We start from the raw sequence: 19856 nt of genomic DNA, 5'->3' as shown, positions 1-19856 counted from the left end.
CAGTAGTTCTTGCACATAACAAGCACATTGTGCTGTGGAATGAGTGGATGAATGAGAGAATGCTTCTAGATCTTGTTAGCGTGAGTCTCTAACTGGGCTTTAAGTGCTGTGCATGGGCAACTCACCTGTGTCCGTGATGTGTGTAGAGGAGGGTCCCTTTTGTTACATGGACAAGATTCATTCAGGTTGAAGTTGAGTCTAAAGGGTTCCAGCCTTAAAAAGAACAGCTCCAGAGCCACATGGACCTGTGATTAGGGTGTACACTGACCATTAATTTTGTGGTTTTGCTGGCACTACTTAATATTACTGGGATATATATTTTAAATTTGAAAACAAAAAATTGACTTCAATATCTTGCTGTAAAGATTCATGCCAGGCATAATGACTGGCTGAAGCTATCAGCTGATATTCAACACAGTCATTAGAATAAGTCATGCTGAGACCATGTGATGGTTTAAGCTTCACTTTGTCATCAATGAGTACATTTTAAGGCCTTTTCCACTCAGTGGTGATGAGACTTTTGAAAAATTCCTCATAGAAGGACAAAAATGTATTCTAGATATATAGTGTCAAAAAGAATGGGATAGAGACTGAGGCAGAGACAGAAACAGAGAGAGTGAGACAGAGAGAAGGGTTGGAGCCTGAATAGGCTTGTGGAAAGAAAGAATTCCAGGAGTGTAATGCTGCTTTCTAAGGTTGCCTCATTGTCAGCGGATTCCAGAGCCCAGTTCCATTTTGCCTACTCCATGCTTACTTCCAACACTCCTTGCAAAAGAGTTCCTTGACAAGCTTATTTCCCCTCTGACTTTGTAAATCTGTGTCATGTCAAGGCTCTATTTGAGCTTGGATTGATTAGAAGGGCACTTCCATTGATGTGCCTTCACCATGAGAGCCGTCTGTTGCCATGATTTCTCTGGCTGCTTGATCCACATCTGTTCTTCCTTGGATCATATTCCTTCATCTGGATTTCTGTGATATTTTCCTGGTACCACCCCATCCCCATTCTAGTTTTTTTCCTGTTACTTTGATGAACTGTTTTGAACAAAAGCAACCTGAGGAAGAAAAGCATTACTCAGCTTTCCCTTTCAAGTAACAACAGTCCATCTCTGAGACAAGTCAGAACAGGAACTCAAGTCAGGAACCTGGAACAGAACCATGGAGGAATGCTGCTTATTGACTTGCCCTCTGTCTTGGCTCAAGTCAGTTTCTTATATAGCCCAGGCCCATAAGTCTAGGGATAGTGCTGCCCACAGTGAGCTAAACCCTCCCATAACCGTCATCAGTGAAGATAACCACGCATAGACATGATCACAGGCCAATTTGATTTTAGAGCATCCTTCAATTAAAATTCACTCAGAGGATCCTGGGCTGAGTCAAGTTGATACCAAAATCTAACTATTACAATACCCCTCTCCACACACTGAAGATTAAACTCAAGGATTTTTACATACTAAACAGGCACTGAACTATAATGCCAACCTTCAAGTTTTGTTTTGAGATAGTGTCTTACTAAGTTACCAAACTGGTCTTGAACTTCTGAGTACTCTGATTTTAACAGCAGTCGACTGCTCAGAGTTGTTCTTCATTTATTAGGAGCAGATAGATTTGTTATATGAGAAGACATTTTTTAGGGTTGCAAAGATCATGCTGGGCTTTTTTCATAGGGCCTGGCACATGCGGGAGCTTTATAGGTATATGTTTGAATTGGTCACTTAGTATGCAATTGTTCTCATGATACCATGATCGGTTTGGGTTGCTCAGCAGGGGGTTGATCTTCTAAACAGCACAACTATGGTTGGTCCAGTAGCACCAGCTGGCTGGAACAAAGCCTCTTCTTTGTGAGCTCTCAGATAAATAGTACTCCATTTTCCTTAACAATGGATTAGAATTAGAAATGCCTTATTAGGACAAGTAGATGAATGATACTATTTCCACAGTGTCCTGGCACCTTCAGTAGGGGTCATTCTCCCTACCCACACCCCAAGCACTTCCCAGCCTTTGATCATCATGGAATGAAAAGGACACATTGGAAGAGTTTGTTTTTATTAATATCCCCCATGGTGTTCCTGATGGGGATACCGCCTACAGTTTGAGGGATGAGAATGGAAACTCTGAAATGACAGCCCCTCAGGGCAGAATCTGTTTATACAGAAAAGGCAATGGGGAGATTTGATCAAATGAGGCAGCATTCTTTCTCAGTGGCCTCAAATAGGAGAGCACTCTGGCACTCATGGAGGCAGCCATTCAAATAGACCACAGCATCCTGTTGGTGGGAAATATTCCTTTTCTTCTGGAATCTGATGGCAGCCCTGTTGTTTGAGTCTGTCATTTTGCACTGTGTCCTCCACTGTTGGGTTCTCTCCTCCGCCCCCGTTTGTGGTCCTCTTCCTCTAGTTTCTGGCTTAGATGTTTTGGTTCGGGGTTGGATTTCAACTGAGGCTCTGTATATACAGCAGTTTCAGGGTACAATCTTCATTGCTCAGCTCTATATCTGTTAATTTATAATAGTTGTCCAGGATGCTGGACTGAGAATAAGAGATAAGCACTCTCTGGGCCTTGTGGAAGAGGAGGTTACAGCTCTTGAAGGAGAGGGACTGATGCCATGTTAAGAAAGCATTTCTCCTTCATGCTGTAGATTTTAACCACTAATTTTTCTTACTGAGGTCCCTAGAACATTTTTAACTTTTGTTTGCCTCACAAAACAGGTGCCGTGGTATAGATATAGTACATCAAACAAATACGAGGTAATCAAGCATCTTGTTTTAAAACATCATATACCCTTGTGGTAAAAACTCTAACTATATAAGCAGAATAGAGGCTCCCCTCCTGCATTCCTCTGTGAGGTGACTTACAGAGCCAGCTCTGCAGTGAATAGAAATCAAGTTCTGAGCATCTTTCTGGAAAAGTGCTAAAACAGTATTTAGTCATACTACTATTCTCTAAACCATTTTAAGTTTTCAGGGGCAATGGGAATGAACAACACAGATCCTGTCTTCGGGAAGCACATAGACTGCCTACAGAGAGGGCAGCAGGGAATATCAAGGAGGTGCTTGAACTTAGATGAGTCGCAAATCACCCAAGGGACTTGGTTACTATTGAAATGCTCTTTTATCCTTGGACTTTAATACAGGAACCTAAGGCCCTTTACTATCCACTTTCTGTCACAAGTGAACAAGGGCCAGCTGATGCTGGAGAACAAGGTCCTATACAGTGAGCGATACAGGGAGGAGGGAAGGCACATTGCTCTTCCTGGATTAGAGGAGAAATGTTCTCTGGTTCCTCAGAGCTAGCTGACAAGGCTACTTTTGAACTATTGTTGAAGATATCATGTCTTTAGATTTGAAATAAACTCATGAGTTTCTGGAATTTTCTGGAAAGCACTCCTCTTCCTTTAACAAGTATGTTCTTCCCATCATGATGTTGTAGCTCCTTTCTTCTAGACCCTAACCAACATATACTTTTTTTCTTCCTCTTGGTGGTGACAGCTGAGTTTCAATTAAGGATAATTCTCAGAGCCTTTGTTCTTAGCCTGTTCTTAGCACCCTTTTTCCAATTCACAGGCCAAAGAAGTTTCCAGTCTTCATTTCAGAGGAGCTAAAACTTTGCAATGCAAGAGAAAGTTGTCCACACCCAATCTCTGTAAGGCTATCCCCAGGGCTTGGAGATTTGATAAGGACCAACCCTCCCAGGAATGAAAACATCCCTCTCTTACCCCTAGTGAAGTTTTCTCACTATATTCTTCCTTTTGTTTAATCTGGCGATTGGGTTGACATTCTCTGCTTGTGGCAAAGAAATACTTACAGTAAACACTTGTACATACATGCTTGATAGTGTATGACGTCAGGGGCAGAAAACAAAAAGTTAAGGTCAGCTCAGTAGCATCAGTCTAAGGACTCTTAATTTTAATATGGACCAAAAAGAAAAAAATAGCTGCTTTTATGGTAGGTGGTTCCTACTCATTTGGAAGAAGTATTTGCAAGGTCAAAAGCTCACCTCTTCCTGTGGTCTTCAACAGTGTTTTACAATAATGAAGTGAATTTGTAATGTCCTGGGGTTCAGTTCTCTGCCAAGTACCACTATAAAAATTAGACAATATAGAGACTGACTTTTGTCAGTCTGTCAATACCAAAGTTTCTTTATAAACCCTCATTTATAAGATGGTTAAGCTTTGCTTGACAAAGTCCTGTTCTCTCATTCTGCACGGACTGAAAAGTCATGCTTTGTGTTCATCTCTCCAAATTGAAACTTGGACCCCATAGAGGTAAAGTGGGAATCCTACTTGATCCTAGACTTCTAGCAACTCACTCTGTACTCAAAGGAGACTGAAGAGATAAAAGTTTATAAAAATTATGTCATGTTTCTTATCAGCTCTCAGCAGATTTGTAATCACCGAAGAGCAGAATTGTGTTATTCATGCTAGTGTGGCTTTACAAAAATGTTTAGCATGGGACTACAGGATGATTACCCAAGTATCTGGCTGTTCTTTTGTGTTGAGAGTCATCTCCATTACAAATACTCAAGATTGAACTTGGGTTCTTTCTTTGGTCTTTGCATGTTCCAGTGTTTCTATGTCTTTTGTATGTTCTAGACTTTTGTATGTTTTATCTCCTACTCTGTTATATAGATTTTAGATCAAAGGTAACTTATGGTCTATTTCTTGTTAATTGATGAAGACTACTTTAGTGGTGCTCTCATATCCCCTTTTAAATTTCATATTCACTGTATCATGCTTTAATTATATATTCTATAGATTTTTGATTAATGTGGGTTCCTTTCAGTAGATACTAAACATCTTGAGAGGAAAGAAATGTCTGCCTTAATTTAAAATTTTTATATTAGTTTTTAAATAATCATTGATTGCTATGTCTTCCAAATTCTATTTTGTCTAAAAATTTGACCCCAGACTGGATTTTTCTGATATCCTCTAAGGAAAAAATTCCTTCATATAATGATTTATAAAGTGAGTTAAAGGAGTTGCTGTGCAACCAAATGGAACTCTAAAAATGTTTAAACTCAAGTTATGATCATTCAGAAATTGTGTTCCCATGGATTTGAATACTCTGTTGGTCTAATTTTCTGGAATCTGTTCAGTGAGCTCCATCTCCTCATGGTGATCTCATTTAATGCAGACACGTGCCTGTAGCTCATCCCATGGTGAATGAAACCGTTCTCCATCCCATTCTGTAGCTTCTGCCTCATTTAACTGCTCTGAAAGCACCAGAAATTGTTCAGAGTGCAGCAGGGTGTATTGTGCCTGTCGATCCATAAACTTTACAGCCATGAAAGAATGTCATTCAAATGTATACCTCAGTGTCAGCATTTTGGCCAACCATCTGCCTGTGAAGTGCAATAATTTTTATCATTAAAGATCTCATTAGAGAATAGAATGGTTAGCTTCTCCTGAAGGCTAGAATCAAGAGAAAGTAATTACGAACCTTTAGACCACAGAAGTATGGTTTCATTTGGGTGCAGCATAAAGCCTGTCAGTTCTTATATGCTTCATCATGATTAATTATGTTACTGGAGATGGTGTATGTGCCATGCCATTTTCAAGAAATAACTCTTCAGCTACCTGTGTAATGCGAACACTTAGTGTTCTCAGGCTTGTCTGATTGCTGTTAGAAGAATATAAATACCGAGTGTCTGGCTACTTTCTGGAGATAAAGGGCCTTCTATCTCAGAGGATTATTGACTTCATTCATGGCACTGTTGCTAATGGTGGGTTGATTAAGTCAGGGAATTATACTTGGGTCAGTAGAACAATCTATATCCAATGGATCTTGGAAGGCCTGAGTGTCCGAGACAGGCAGCTTTGCCCTAATAATTGCTCGTAAACATCTTCTGAGAACCATTTATTAAATTTGCTTTTATGTGGTTCAAAGCATCTTGACATTTTGACCTCTCATTGTCTTGGTTTTATTCCCAGAGTCCTTCTTGGTGTAAGTAATGTTTAATGCAGAGATGATATCTTAGATTAATCACCAGCACCATACTGAAGGCACTTAACTCACACAGCTCTTGGCAGTGAGCTTTTGCTTCCCTGACTTCTCCTCTGAATTACACAATTCTATCTCCTATTTCTCTTTTGAATCAACACAATAATTGTCCATATCCACGGGGGCTATCCTGAGAACCTGACACTGGAATGCAGTGTATAATGATCAAATCTAGGTAATTTTCATTTTCATCTTCTTGAAAAGTTATCATTTCCCTCTGCTAGATATAAAGTGTTATTTTTTATTTCTAAAAAAATACATAATGAATGTTGTAAAGTAGACTCACCATAAAATGCTGTGTGATAATACAACTTATTCTTCTTATCCATTCTGTGCATATCTGGGTCATATAGTAGTTTTAACTTTAATTTTTTGAGAATTATCCACAGATTTTCATATTCTGGTACCCTTCTTGTGGTGGTTTCAATATGCTTGGCGCAGGGAGTGGCACTATTCGAAGGTATGGCCTTGTTGGAGGAAGTGTGCCATTGTAGGTGTGGGCTTTAAGAACCTTGTCTTAACTGCCTGAAGTCAGTCTTTTCCTGAGTGCCTTCATATCCAGATGGAAAACTCTTATCTCCTTCTCCAGAACCACGGTGGTCTAGATGCTGCCATGCTTTCTGTCATGATGATAATGGACTGAAACTCTCAACCTGTAAGCCAGCCTCAAACATTGTCCTTTATAAGAGTTGCCTCGGTCATGGTCAGAGCAATGGAAAGCTAACTAAGATACCCCTTATTCAACTTCCCTCTATATCCCTTCCCTGCAGCACTCCCAGACTCCACTGACCAGAATTATCTCTGTTGGTCTTTGCCATTCTGTCCCTTGCTCATTGTATTTTAACATAATATTCCCTGTTCTATCATGCTTGTGCAAATCTTTTGAAGTTTTATACAAGGTGTATAACTTTTCTGATGTCCCTTGAATATGACTTCAAGGTAAGCAGTTGTAATAAGTTAAGAGATATTAGCAGCCCAACATTGTGAAGGTGTAGTAAGAGGTCATCTTTTGTTTTCCTCTCCAAGTCTTGGTGTGACCCTTACCTGGAAAGAGAATCCATGGAAGCTAACTGTAGTTCATGGGATTCTTGAAGTTAGTCATGGGTTTGTGAGCTCTGCTCAGGTTCTTAGAAAGTCTCATGAGAACTGCACATGCTTTCTTACTTGGGTAGATGAACTTACTAGAATATCAGTGTTATACTTGTGGGATCAGTGTGGCTGCTTCTCTTCATGCCACTTATGAATTTCAATTTTATCTTTTGGTCAATAAAAACTACAAGATCCACACAGAGAACATTATTCTAAAGGATCCCTAGTAAGAGAACAATTGCACAGTCCTTGACCACAGCATCAGTTATAATGATGTATGTGACACACTGTCTCTGAGACATGCAGAGTTCTCAGCTGATGGCGATAGTGAGGGTCTCCTGCTAAGGACTTGTTGCATATGAGCCTAGACTTCACATTCAGTATCTTCTCCATCGAACTATGTACTTATGCACCTCAAAGTCACCCACATAATCAGCTTTACAGCCCTCAAACAACTGCTTCTCTTACATTCTGGAACCCCAGAACCTGGGGTCACTCTAGCAACCTTGCCCAGAGATGAGTGTTCTTGGCTCTTTTTTTTTTTTATCTTTATTAACTTGAGTATCTCTTATTTACATTTCAATTGTTATTCCCCTTCCCGGTTTCCAGGCCAACATCCCCCAACCCCTCCTTCTCCCCTTCTATATGAGCTTCCCCTCCCCATTCTCCCCCCATTGCCGCCCTCCCCCCAACAATCACGTTCACTGGGGGTTCAGTCTTAGCAGGACCCAGGGCTTCCCCTTCCACTGGTGCTCTTACTAGGCTATTCATTGCTACCTATGAGGTCAGAGTCCAGGGTCAGTCCATGTATAGTCTTTAGGTAGTGGCTTAGTCCCTGGAAGCTCTGGTTGCTTGGCATTGTTGTTCATATGGGGTCTCAAGCCCCTTCAAGCTCTTCCAGTCCTTTCTCTGATTCCTTCAACGGGGTGTTCTCAGCTCTTAAACATCACACTATAATAACTACAGTGTGATGTTATATAATCACACTGTAGCTAAAACAATATGGACCAAGTTTACTTCTGGCAAAGCAAAGGATTTACCAAGTCCATCTTAGGCAATCATGACACCTTTTGTTTCTTGGTAACTATTTCTCCTCACTTTTCATCTAGACTGATTCTAAAGAATCAATTTAACATCAGAAGTTTTAAATTTGCTAAATAGAATAGATCAGAGCTTCAGAAACCTGAATGTGGAGATGAAAGTTGACTCTTGGTGAAAGTACCCTGAGAATCATGGTATTCAACACCTTCACCCTCAGGAATGAATACCAGGCCAACCCAAACGAGCACTGGTAGCTTATAATAGGGTCACTCATTTCCTTTATTTTGACTTTACAAGAATACAGTGCATAGATTTTTACATTTTTCATATGCTAATTGCCCTGGATACCAAGCATCTACTGTAGTTTGTGTCTACAGCATTCCATGTAATTTTTAAATCTATCAATAAAGAAAGGAACAAAAATTAGCCTGGCCTTATTAGTTTAATGTATTAATTAGAGTGAGGTTGATAAGAAAATACAATATATACTAAATATATCAGATGTGGAGATTGTTTTGTGGTAGGAAGATAGAAAAAGGAGGATAACATTGGGCAGTTTTGGGTAGGAGATGAGTACTGAGCATGTCAAGAGTAAATGAAGCTTAGTATTTGAATGTTATCAGAGTCAGTGTGTGTGTGTGTGTGTGTGTGTGTGTGTGTGTGTGTGTGTATCCTGGAGAAAATAGAGTTTTATGTTTACTTGTATTATCATAGACCATTAATACACTATATGAATTTTTCAATAATATGATAAAATTTTATACAAACATTGAATTTAAGTTATGACTTGTGGGATTTATAAATTGATATGGTAACAAAGTCAACACTTTTATATTGCTCCTTCTCAACCATTAACATGGTATAGTTATGTATATGTGTGGGTTCTTTTTATTCTTTCCTTTTGCTTCTTCATATTTTCTCTTCTCATACCCATTATTATTTTAAAATTGCCTTTATCTATAATAGAACCATTTCTTTTGATTTCTCTCAGCAGTTATTTCCTTTCTCAAGAATACTTTGCAAGAATTTTGCCCTGTGTGTCTACCTTCTATAGTTCAAAGTGGAGTTGTTGCCCTCAGTCTTATATATTATGAGTTCTTCTTGCCCAGGTGAAGACCTGCTGCATCTGGAAGACATGACCACTCATGACAGCCTGGTGTCATGACAGAGCACAAGAGACCATATGTGCTAGATTAACACATCATAAAGCCACACCCTTTGTCACTTTCAGCACCTGTGTTGACGGTGAAAAGGTCATATAGCCTTCCATCCATCCTGGTTTATGAATATTTTGCTGAATTTACATGATAAGAACTTACTTTTGAGTTTCAAAACAGTTTATTGAGAAAAATAAAATAGTATAAAATCAAATAGCTGTCACCTGCAGTGAAAGAAACAGTTTTTGTCAAAGATTCTCCTTTCCATGTAATTATAGAGCAACAGATAATGTTTGGAAATGACTTCATGACAAAAGCCATCTCTTATCTATCTTTTTGATGTGCTAATAAAATCCTCAAATGATATGATATCATGTGGACCAGCGGAGACAACATTTGCTGGTAGCTGTTGCAAGGAGGAGAGCAATTTTTCTTTTTCTGTGGTGCTTTGAGTCGGATCTGCAGTGTCATATGAGGAATGAATTATCAGATACTGAGGAATACTCTAATACCATTTTATTGCTATCTCCCCTGAAGGCAAAAAGTTAAGCTTTTGAAATCCATGACTGTGTAAATAGTCTGTCTTAATAGTTATTTTGAGTTTCACTTCTGGTTGTGATAGAGTCAAAACATTGAAGAACAGAATCCTGACAATAACTGATCTTTCAGAAGATAAGCCTGTTATTTAAGAGAGAAATAACAAAGAAAGGGTGTGCCTAGTCATTTCACTATATATATATATATATATATATATATATATACATATATATACAGATTTCTGCAATGGTGCACATTTGTGTCTGAACACATTGCAAAGTCCTTGAACCCCCTTTCCTCGTCAACTCAGCAAGACTACTTTTTTTGTAGGCTTATGTCCAGTCATCTCTTTCCAGAAGAAATCTAGGATAATGACATGCACAATTGTGTTCACCTATAATAGTAGAAAAACAAATTTCTGGGAGTGGAGGATAAGGTCAAGACAATAACATCCAGATATAATACATAGATATAATACATAAAGACAAAGAAGCAAATGAACATGAATAAAATTTCTGAGAACTCTCCAATACATTTTAGAGATCAAATCTTTGAATTCATGGAGAAGGAAGAAAAGCTGAAATAAAATCTAAAGACATGGATATTGTATTCAATGAAACCATAACAGACATCTTCCCAAAGCTAGAGAAAAAAAACAGGCATTCAAACATGCCAGACAGGCATGGCCAGAGAAGATGAGCTTATCATATTCAGGTTGTCAAAACACAAAGCAAAGAAACAATTCTGAAAGCCTTAAGGGAAAATGGCTGTTCACATAAAAATGTGGAAACATCAGAATGACATAAGTTCTTGTCAGAAATTCTAGGGTCAGGTACTGGGTTGCTCTAGTGTCTGTCCTTAACGCTTTCTTCAGTGTCTACAGAACCCTCTTTCCTTCCTTTGCAGTGGTCAGACTGCCAGAAGTTCACCATGACTATTCTCAGAATCTATGCCAGAGAGATCTTTGACTCCCATGGGAATCCCACTGTTGAGGTGGATCTCTAAAAAAAACAGGGTTGGGGATTTAGTTCAGTGGGTAGAACACTTGCCTAGCAAGCGCAAGGCCCTGAGTTCGGTCCTCAGCTCCGGAAAAAAAAATAGAACCTGCCTCAAAAAACGTTTCTTCCGAGCTGTGAGCTGCGGTACCCAGCAGTGCATCCCCTAGCATCTATGAGGCCCTAGAATTCTGAAACAATGATAAGGCCTGCTTCACGGGGAATGTTATCTCAAAGGCTGTTGAGCACATCCATAACACTATCGCACCTGCTCTGGTCAGCAAGAAACTGAATGTTGTGGAGCAAGAGAAGATTGACTAGCTGATGATTGAGATGGATGGCACAATCCCATCCTGGGAGTGTCCCTGGCTGTCTGCCAAGCTGGTGCCGTGGAAAAGCGATTACCCCTTTACTGTCACATTGCTGACTTGGCCGGCAACCCTGAAGTCATTCTGCCTTTCCCAGCTTTCAATGTGACCAACAGGGGTCTCATGCTGGCAACAAGCTGGTCATGCAAGAGTTCATGATCCTGCCTGTGTGATGGGCATCTTGTTTCTGGGAAACCATACACATTGGAGGAGAAGTTTTCCACAACCTGAAGAATGGCATCAAGGAGAAGTATGGAAAAGACGCCACCAATGTGGGTAATGAGGGTGGATTTGCACCTAACATTTTGGAGAGCGAAGAAGCTAAGCACTGGAGCTACTCAAAACTGAAATTGTAAAGGCCAGCTTCAATGACCAGGTTGTCATGGATGGATGTGGCTGCCTCCAAGTTCCACAGAACTGGCAAGGATGACTTGAACTTCAAGTCTCCAGATGACTTCAGCTGGTACATCCCACCTGATCAGCTGGCTGACCTGTACAAGTCCTTCAACCAGGACTTCCCAGTGGTGTCCATTGAAGACACCTTTGAACAGGATGACTGATATGCTTGGCAGAAGTTTACAGCAGGCCTGTAAGCTGGTCCAGTCCAATGGTGTCATGGTGTCCCATCGACCTGGGGAGACTGAGGATGCTTTCATTGACAACCTAGTGGTGGGCTCTGCACTGGGCAGATCAAGACTGGTGCCCCTCGACGGTCTGAGTGCCAGGCCACATACAACCAGATCCTTAGACTTGAGGAAGAGCTGGGCAGCATAAACCAAGTTTGCTGGCAGGTCCTTCAGGAACCCCCTGGCCAAGTAAGGCATGGACTGGAGATTCCTGGAGCCACCAGGTCTTCTGTCTCTGATGTCATCCAGGCAGCTCAAGGCTGGTCCAGTGCTTGCCCCTCCCATGTCACTGCTTCCTTAGACTTTCATGCCTGACCACCTGGAGCCCTGCTGGAGACCCTAGCTTTGTAATCATGTGATTTGTCTGAATCATTTTTTCTGTCACTTGACTTCACAGCTAGTGTCTGGAACCCTCAGAAATCCAGTGTAATCTCTAGGGTGCCCAGTGGTTTACATGCAAAAATGAAACCCACAGAAGCCTTTCCCCAATGAAATTCTAAAAGCCAGGAACTCATAGAGTGATATATTTCAAGTCATGGAAGCAATTAAAGGTTCCTAAACAGAACTCCAATGGTTCACACCTAAGATCAAGAATTGATAAATGGGACCTCATGAAACTGGAAAGCTTCTGTAAGGCAAAAGACATAGTCAATAAGACAAATCAGCAACCTACAGATTGGGAAAAAAATCTTCACTAAGCCCATATCCCATAGAGGGCTAATATCCAAAATATGTAAAGAACTCAAGAAGATACCCACCAAGAACCCAAACAACCCATTCAAAAAATGGGGTATATAACTAAATCAAGAAATCACAACAAAGGAATCTCAAATGGCTGAGAAGCACCCAAAGAAATATTCAAAGTCCTTAGTGATCAGAGAAATGCAAATCAAAATGATCCCGAGATTCTACCTTACACCAGTCAGAATGGTTAAGGTCAAAACCTCAGGTGACAATACATGTTGATGAGGATGTTGAGAAAGAGGAACACTCCTCCATTGCTGATGGGATAGAAAACTAATATAACCACTCTAGAAATCAATCTGGTGGCTCCTCAGAAAATTGGAAATAGGGCTACCTGAAGACCCAGAAATACTACTCTTGGGACTATACCCAAAAGATGCCTCACCATGCCACAGGGACACATGTTGTACTATGCTCATAGTGGCCTTGTTTGTGATAGTCATAAGCTGGAAACAACCCAGATGTCCCACGACAGAAAAATGGATGCAGAAAATGTGGTTCATTTACACAATGGAATACTACTCAGCTATTAAGAACAAGGACATTCTGAGCTTTGCAGGCAAATAAATGGAGCTAGAAAATGTCATCCTGTGTCAGGTAACTCAGGCCCAAAACGACATGCATGGTATTCTCTCACTAGTAAGTGAATATTAGCCACAAAAAGTACAGAATACTCAAGATACAGTCCATAGAACTAGAAAAGGTCAACAAGCCGAAGTGCCCAAGTGAGGATGCCTCGGCCCCCCTTGGGAGGGAAAAGAAAGCAACCACAAGTGGGGAGACAGGGAGGGACCTGGGAGGGAAAGGGGATGAGGGTTGGGGGAGAGGGGAACATGATCTGGTATTGGGTGAGGGAAAAGGACTGAAGCTCGGAGGGCCAGCAGAAAATATGGAAACAGGCAACCTCAGGAGGTAGGAGATTGGGAGGAACCCTCCAGAATGTACCAGAGACCTTGGATGTGAGAGACTCTCAGGAATCAAAGGGAGGGACCTTGGATGAAGTGCCCTACAGTGGGGAGAGGGAACTTGTAGAGCCCACTTCCAGCAGAAAGACAGTGAATCAAATGAGGGATGATGTTGCCATTCCACAATCAAAACTCTGACCCAGAATTCTTCTGGTCTGAAAGAACTGAAGGGATGTAAACGGAGAAGAGCCTGAGGAAATGGTGGTCCAGTGACAGGCCCAAATTGAGATCCAGTTTAAGGGGAGGGCCCAAGGAACGACACCATTACTGAGGCTATGGGGTGCTCACAAAAAGGAACTATCATGATTGCCCCCAAAAGAACCAACAAGCAGCTGAAAGAGTCAGATGCAGATATGTGTGCCCAGCCAGTGAAGAGAAGCTGCTGACTCCTCTGGTTGAAGTAGAGGAAAGCTAAAAGAAGCTGAGGAAGAGGGCTGCCCTGTAGGAGGGCCAGCAGTCTCAATTAACCTGGACCCCGGAGATCTCTCAGACACTGGACCACCACCAGGCAGCAGACACCAGCTGAGATGGGGCCCCCAAAACATATACCACAGAGGATGGCCAGGTCAGTCAGAGAAGATACACCTAATCCTCAAGAGGCTGGAGGCCCCATGGAGTTTATAGGTCTCGTGGGGTGGGCTTTGGGGGATGGTGGAGACATTCTTTTGGAGACAGGTCAGGGAGGAGGTATGGGATGTGGAGGGTAGACCAGAAGGCAAATAAAATCTGAAGTGTAAAATAAATAAATAAATAAATAAATAAATAAATAAATAAATAAATAAAAATTAAGAAGTTTAACTTTAGTCACTATATCTAGCTTAGATATCTCTTAAAATTGATGGAGTAATAGCAATACATTATAATGAGCATATATTAAGGCAATTCATGCCATACAAGTGAGAACTTTGGAAAATTCTTAAAAGAACACTATATACAAAGGAATTACAGTATCATCTATGAGAACACAGTAAACAATGAGGTTTATGATGAGAAATGATGAATAGAGATCTAGTAAAAAATTCACTATATCTTATACAACAAACCACCATACCCTTAATACTAATCGAAGAGAATGAAAATAACTACCAATAAGCAACTAGAATGTCAAAATACATTGGAAATGATACTCTTAGTAATAAATTTAAACTCAAATGGCCTTGGCTCACCAATTTAAAGATGATAGTTTGTAACTACAAATGATCATGCTAAAAGAAAAATGAGGGACAATTCGAAAAAATAACCTCAAGGCTCTAGAAAAACAAGAAGGCAAGATCAGGGCAAAAATTACTTAAGAGACTAATAAAATCAATCCAGGGTTTGGTTCTTTGGTTAGATCTATAAGATTGATAATCTCTTGCTAAACTATCCACAAAAAGAGGTAGAGTTGGAAATTAAAAGTGAATAAGTTACTATAGATCCAATAGCAGCCAGAGGAATGCAAGCAAAAAACTTCAAACATGTTTATTCTAAAAGTAGAAAGTCTAAAAAAATGAGTAAATTCCTAGATACACATGAATTGCCAATTAGTCTATTAACAACTTGTACTAATATAAATACCTTTAATAGATTCTTAACAATGAACTAGATTGAAACAGTCTTGTCTCTCAATTTAAAAACAAAACAAAAATGAGAACTGGACCAGTTCAATGTCAGATTACACTAAATCTTTGAAGAGAAATAAATAATAATATTCTTTAAATTATCCCATTAAATATAAAAAGAAAGGAACACTAGCAAACTCACTCTCCAATGGAAGGATTATCTTGTTTTCAAAGTGGAGTAAAAACACCATGCAAAAGATCAATTTCCTTCATGAACATAGATAAAATATCTCAACAAAGTACTGGGAAACTGATTTCAAGAACATTAGGAAGATCATATATTATGGCATAGTGAGTTTCATTCATGGGAAACGAGAATGGTTCGACATATGAAACTTGGTAAGTGCAAAGTATCAAAATAACAGCCATAAAGTCTGGAACCACCCAACAGTCTTGTTAGATTCAGGGAAGTCATTTGTTAAAGGTTAACGTGCCTTCATGATAAAAAAAAATCTCAACAATGAAACTCAGTGTAATAAAGGCATGATAAATCCATATGTTTAATCCATTTGATAAATCCATAAATCAGTATGATAAATCCATAGCCAACATTATACTAACTGGTAAAAAACTGAGAGCATTTTCTTAAAAGTCTGTTACAAGACAAGGGTGTTCATTACCTCCTTTACTCAGAATGGTACTTGGTGTTTTACAGCAACGACACAAAGGAACGTTGTAAAGGGAACTCAGAGGGGGAAGAATTTGAATCATCACTGTTTGCACATAACATCATCCTACAGATGCATTGAAATCACCATCTTATTTCTAATGTTATTCTTCGAAGAATTAGAAAAAAATATGAAATTAATATGGAAACAGAAATGACCACAGAAAACCAAACCAATTCTAATCAGGACAATAAGAGATACTACAATATATCTGATCGCTAATTGCCTACAGTGCCACAGTGCCACAGCCAGTGGGGACTGGCATAAACGAACAGACATGTAGACCAAGGGAACAGAAAGCAGAACCCAGAAATAAATCTACATAGACATTGCCACCTAGGTTTCGAAAAAGATGTCTAAAAATATATCAGTTAAAAGAGTGTCTTTTCAACAAATGATATTGAAAAAAATGGGTATCCACGAGCAGAAGAACAAATTGTATTCATATCTTTCATCATGTAAAAGAGCAATTAAAATGGATCTAAGACCTTAAATTAAAATCTGAAATGCTAAAACTTTAAGAGGGAGGAGAATACTCAAGACATAGACATGGGCAAAATTTTTCTATAATGCACATTGAAGGTTCGGGAACTAATTTCAAGAACTGACAAGTGAAACTGCATGAAATGAGATACTTTGACGCAAGGAAGGAAAATAACAGAGTGAAAAGACAGCTTTTCAGATTGGGTAAAATCTTTGCCAACTATACTTCAGAAGGGGTTAATATCTAGAATACATAAAGAACTAGAAATTTAATACCATAATAAAAGTCTTCCATTCAGAAACCACGTCAATGAACTACATAGAAAATACTCAAAAGAATAAATACAATGTCAAATGCATATTTTTTAATGTGCTAAAATTCTTTAGTCCTTAGTCAATAGCAAAATAATAAAATAATGCTACTTCGAAATGGCATCTTACTCCCATTGTACGTAGATGTAAGGGATATCACAAAGAAGACCGACTCCAAGTCTACAAGTAATGGTGAGGATGTTAGAGAGAGGACACCTTATTCACTGTTGGCAGGAGTGTAACCTGGGATAGTCACTATGAAAATCCATATGGAAGTTTCTAAAAAAACTCAAAATAGAATTATCGTATCATTCAGACACATCAATCCTAGGCATAAACCTAAAATTCTCCAAATTCTACCACAGAGATAAACATTCATGTTTGTTGCTACAATGGTCACAAGACCAAGGAAACACAACCACATTATTTATTCATCAATGAATGATTGGAAGTGAAAGTATGATCTGGATGCAAAATGAAATCTTATTCAGCCAGAAAAAGAATAAAATCATGAAATTTGTGAGAAAATGGATGGATATGGAAATATCATCACATTAAGTGAGAAATCAGAGACCTTCTAAAGACAATAGTATATGTTCTCTTTCATATGTGGAATGTATATGTACACACACATACATATATGTATATACACACATGTGTGTTTGTGTTTGTGTGTGTGTGTGTGTGTGTGTGTGTGTGTGATGGAATTAAAATGGAGACCACAAGAGAAGGAAAAGTTATATACACTAAAATAAGAATTCTTACTAAAGCTTGGATTATATCTGTTATATTTCACTATATGGAATTTCCTTTACTATCCAAGTTTGTTTCAATCTAGATTATTTATCTCTTAAATAAGAAAGAGTTATTTCTTTAGTTCATGATATTAGGGGCATGATGTTATGGGCATATCCCTAAAGGATGAGGTTCTGAAGATCATGCCAGTGCAGATGTAGATTTGGGTTGGCTTTAGGACCAAGTTCAAGGGTTTTGTCACCATTGGGCACTACAACAGTCATGTTCATCTTGGTGTTTACTGCTACAAGGAGTTAGCTAATGCCATCCGAGGGGCCATCATCTTGGCCAAGCTTTCCAGCATCCCTGTGTGGAGAGGCTGCTGGGAGAAGAAGCCCCATACTGTCCCAGACAAGGTGACAGGCTGCTGTGGCTGTGCTGGAGCATCTCATCTCTGCACCCAAAGGCACTGGCATCTGTCTATGTCTCTGTGCCCAAGAAGCTATTGCTGCTGGCCAGTCTTGATGACTGCTACTCACTTATTAGCCAGGGCTGCACCGACAACTTGGGCAACATTGCCAAGGCCACCTTTGATGCCAGCTCTAAGACCTACAGCTACTTGTTCCCTGACCTCTATAAAGAGACTGTGTTCACCGAGTCTCCTTGTCAGGAGTTCATTGACCCTCTGTGAAAACCCACAGCAGCGTCTCTGTTGAGGACCCGGGCTCCAGCTGTGGCTACCATGTAGTGTTTTTATACAGGAAAGATAAAGTGAATTAAATCGCTCAAACAGGGGGAGCACGGCTTGCTGTCTTCACGTCCCCCATACATCTTGTAATGCTTTTATACCACCCAGTTTTGCAACAGAAACTAATGAGATGGTTGCTGGGAAGGCAATGTGCACCTGTGGCTGACAAGGCTACATAGCCTGGCTGATATATTGCTGCAATCATAATTATGAGAACACAGAAGAGGGAGAACCTTTGTTGAATTATAGCACCCAATTTGCATTTTCTATTAATTATTGTTGGGGGAGTAAGAGGATACAATGAATAGAGCAATAATTAATAACCTCTTATGTCCTTATTTCTTTTTATATTAGGCACATTATGATTGTCCTTGACCAATAAGAGTACTTAACCTAAAAAACCAAATCTTTTTGTAAATGAAGATTTCACAAGTGTTTGAACATAAATATGTCTTTTATTTTAAATTAGAAAAGTACACAGTTGTTGAAGCATATTTAATTAACACATTTTACTTATAATTAAACTAGAAAATCTGAATTTTCTTTCAGCTTGTTAGATTATTTTCAGTCCTGAATTTGGTCTCAATAGTGTTTTATTAACTAAAATTTAGAAAGGCTGATCAAACTTAATTATTTCCATTATGCTTTTTTTGAGGAATTGAAAAGAAAGTAATCATTTATTAAAGATAAATAAATATAAATTGAAATAAAATTAAAAGCTGGCCCATTTTATTATTATTTTAATATTTATATTTCAAATCTTGTCCCCCTTCCCAGTCTCCCCTCCACAACCCCCCATCCCATTCCCCACACACCCACTCACTCCTGCCTCACCCCTCTAGCATTACCCTTCTTTGGGCAACAAGCCGCCACAGGACCAAGTGCTTCCCCTCCCACTGATACCAGATAAGGCAATCCTCTGCTGTATGGGTGGCTGGAGCCGTGGACCTACCCACATATACTCTTTGGTTGGTGGTTTAGGCCCTGGGAGTTCTGGGGACTCTGTTTAGTTGATATTGTTGTTCTTTCTGTGGGGTTACAATCCCCTTCAGCTCCTTCAGTTCTTCCCTAAGCCTTCTATTGGGGTACCTGGGCTCAGTCTGATGATTGGCTGTGAGTATCTGCATGTGTCTTAGGGCTGGCAAAGCCTCTCAGAGGACAGCTATATCAGGATCCTGTCTGCAGTCACTTCTTGGCTCCAGCAACAGTGTTGGGCTTTGGTGTCCTCAGATGAATGTGTCCCAAGCTGGGGCAGTTTCTGGATGACCTTTCCTGCAGCCTCTGCCCTGTTTTTTGTTCCTGCATTTCCCTTAGACAGGAACGATGTGGGGCATGTCTATCTACGCTGAGTGGTCTCTTCAGGCTCTCTTTCCTTACTGCTGGGCATTTCGCTGGTCCATTTTTTAAATCCCAGCGTTTGGAAGAGGAAAACTGAAGGGATCAGTTCAAGGTCATCTTTAACTACATAGCAAGATTGAAGTCGGTCTGATTTGCATGAGACTGTGTCAAAGCAATAACCACAACAATAGCAACAACAAATTAGAAAAACCAATGCTAATTTATTGACAGTGATATTATCTTTCAAAAGTAGTTTGGATTCAGGAACAGAATTATGTAAAGATAAATTCACAAGGCTGTTTTTAGATGAGTCAGGATATGACTAACTCACAATTTTTCTGAGGAGCGAATACTGTAGAAAACATCATTTTAAAAGTAAGTTACAGTCAGTGTTAGGAATTTTTGTTTAAATGTTCTAAGAAAACACTAAGAACATGCAGCATAATAAATCTA

General features: G+C 39.6%; 1 pseudogene; it reads left to right on the top strand.

Moving 5' to 3' along the window:
- The first annotated feature begins 10627 nt into the window (after nt 1–10627).
- Nucleotides 10628–18008, top strand: Eno1-ps4 (enolase 1, pseudogene 4; annotated as a pseudogene).
- Nucleotides 18009–19856: the final 1848 nt, after the last annotated feature.

This window comes from Rattus norvegicus, chromosome 2 (genome assembly GCF_036323735.1).
Source record: "Rattus norvegicus strain BN/NHsdMcwi chromosome 2, GRCr8, whole genome shotgun sequence".
Taxonomy (NCBI): domain Eukaryota; kingdom Metazoa; phylum Chordata; class Mammalia; order Rodentia; family Muridae; genus Rattus; species Rattus norvegicus.
This window is presented reverse-complemented; position numbering and strand designations above follow the sequence as displayed.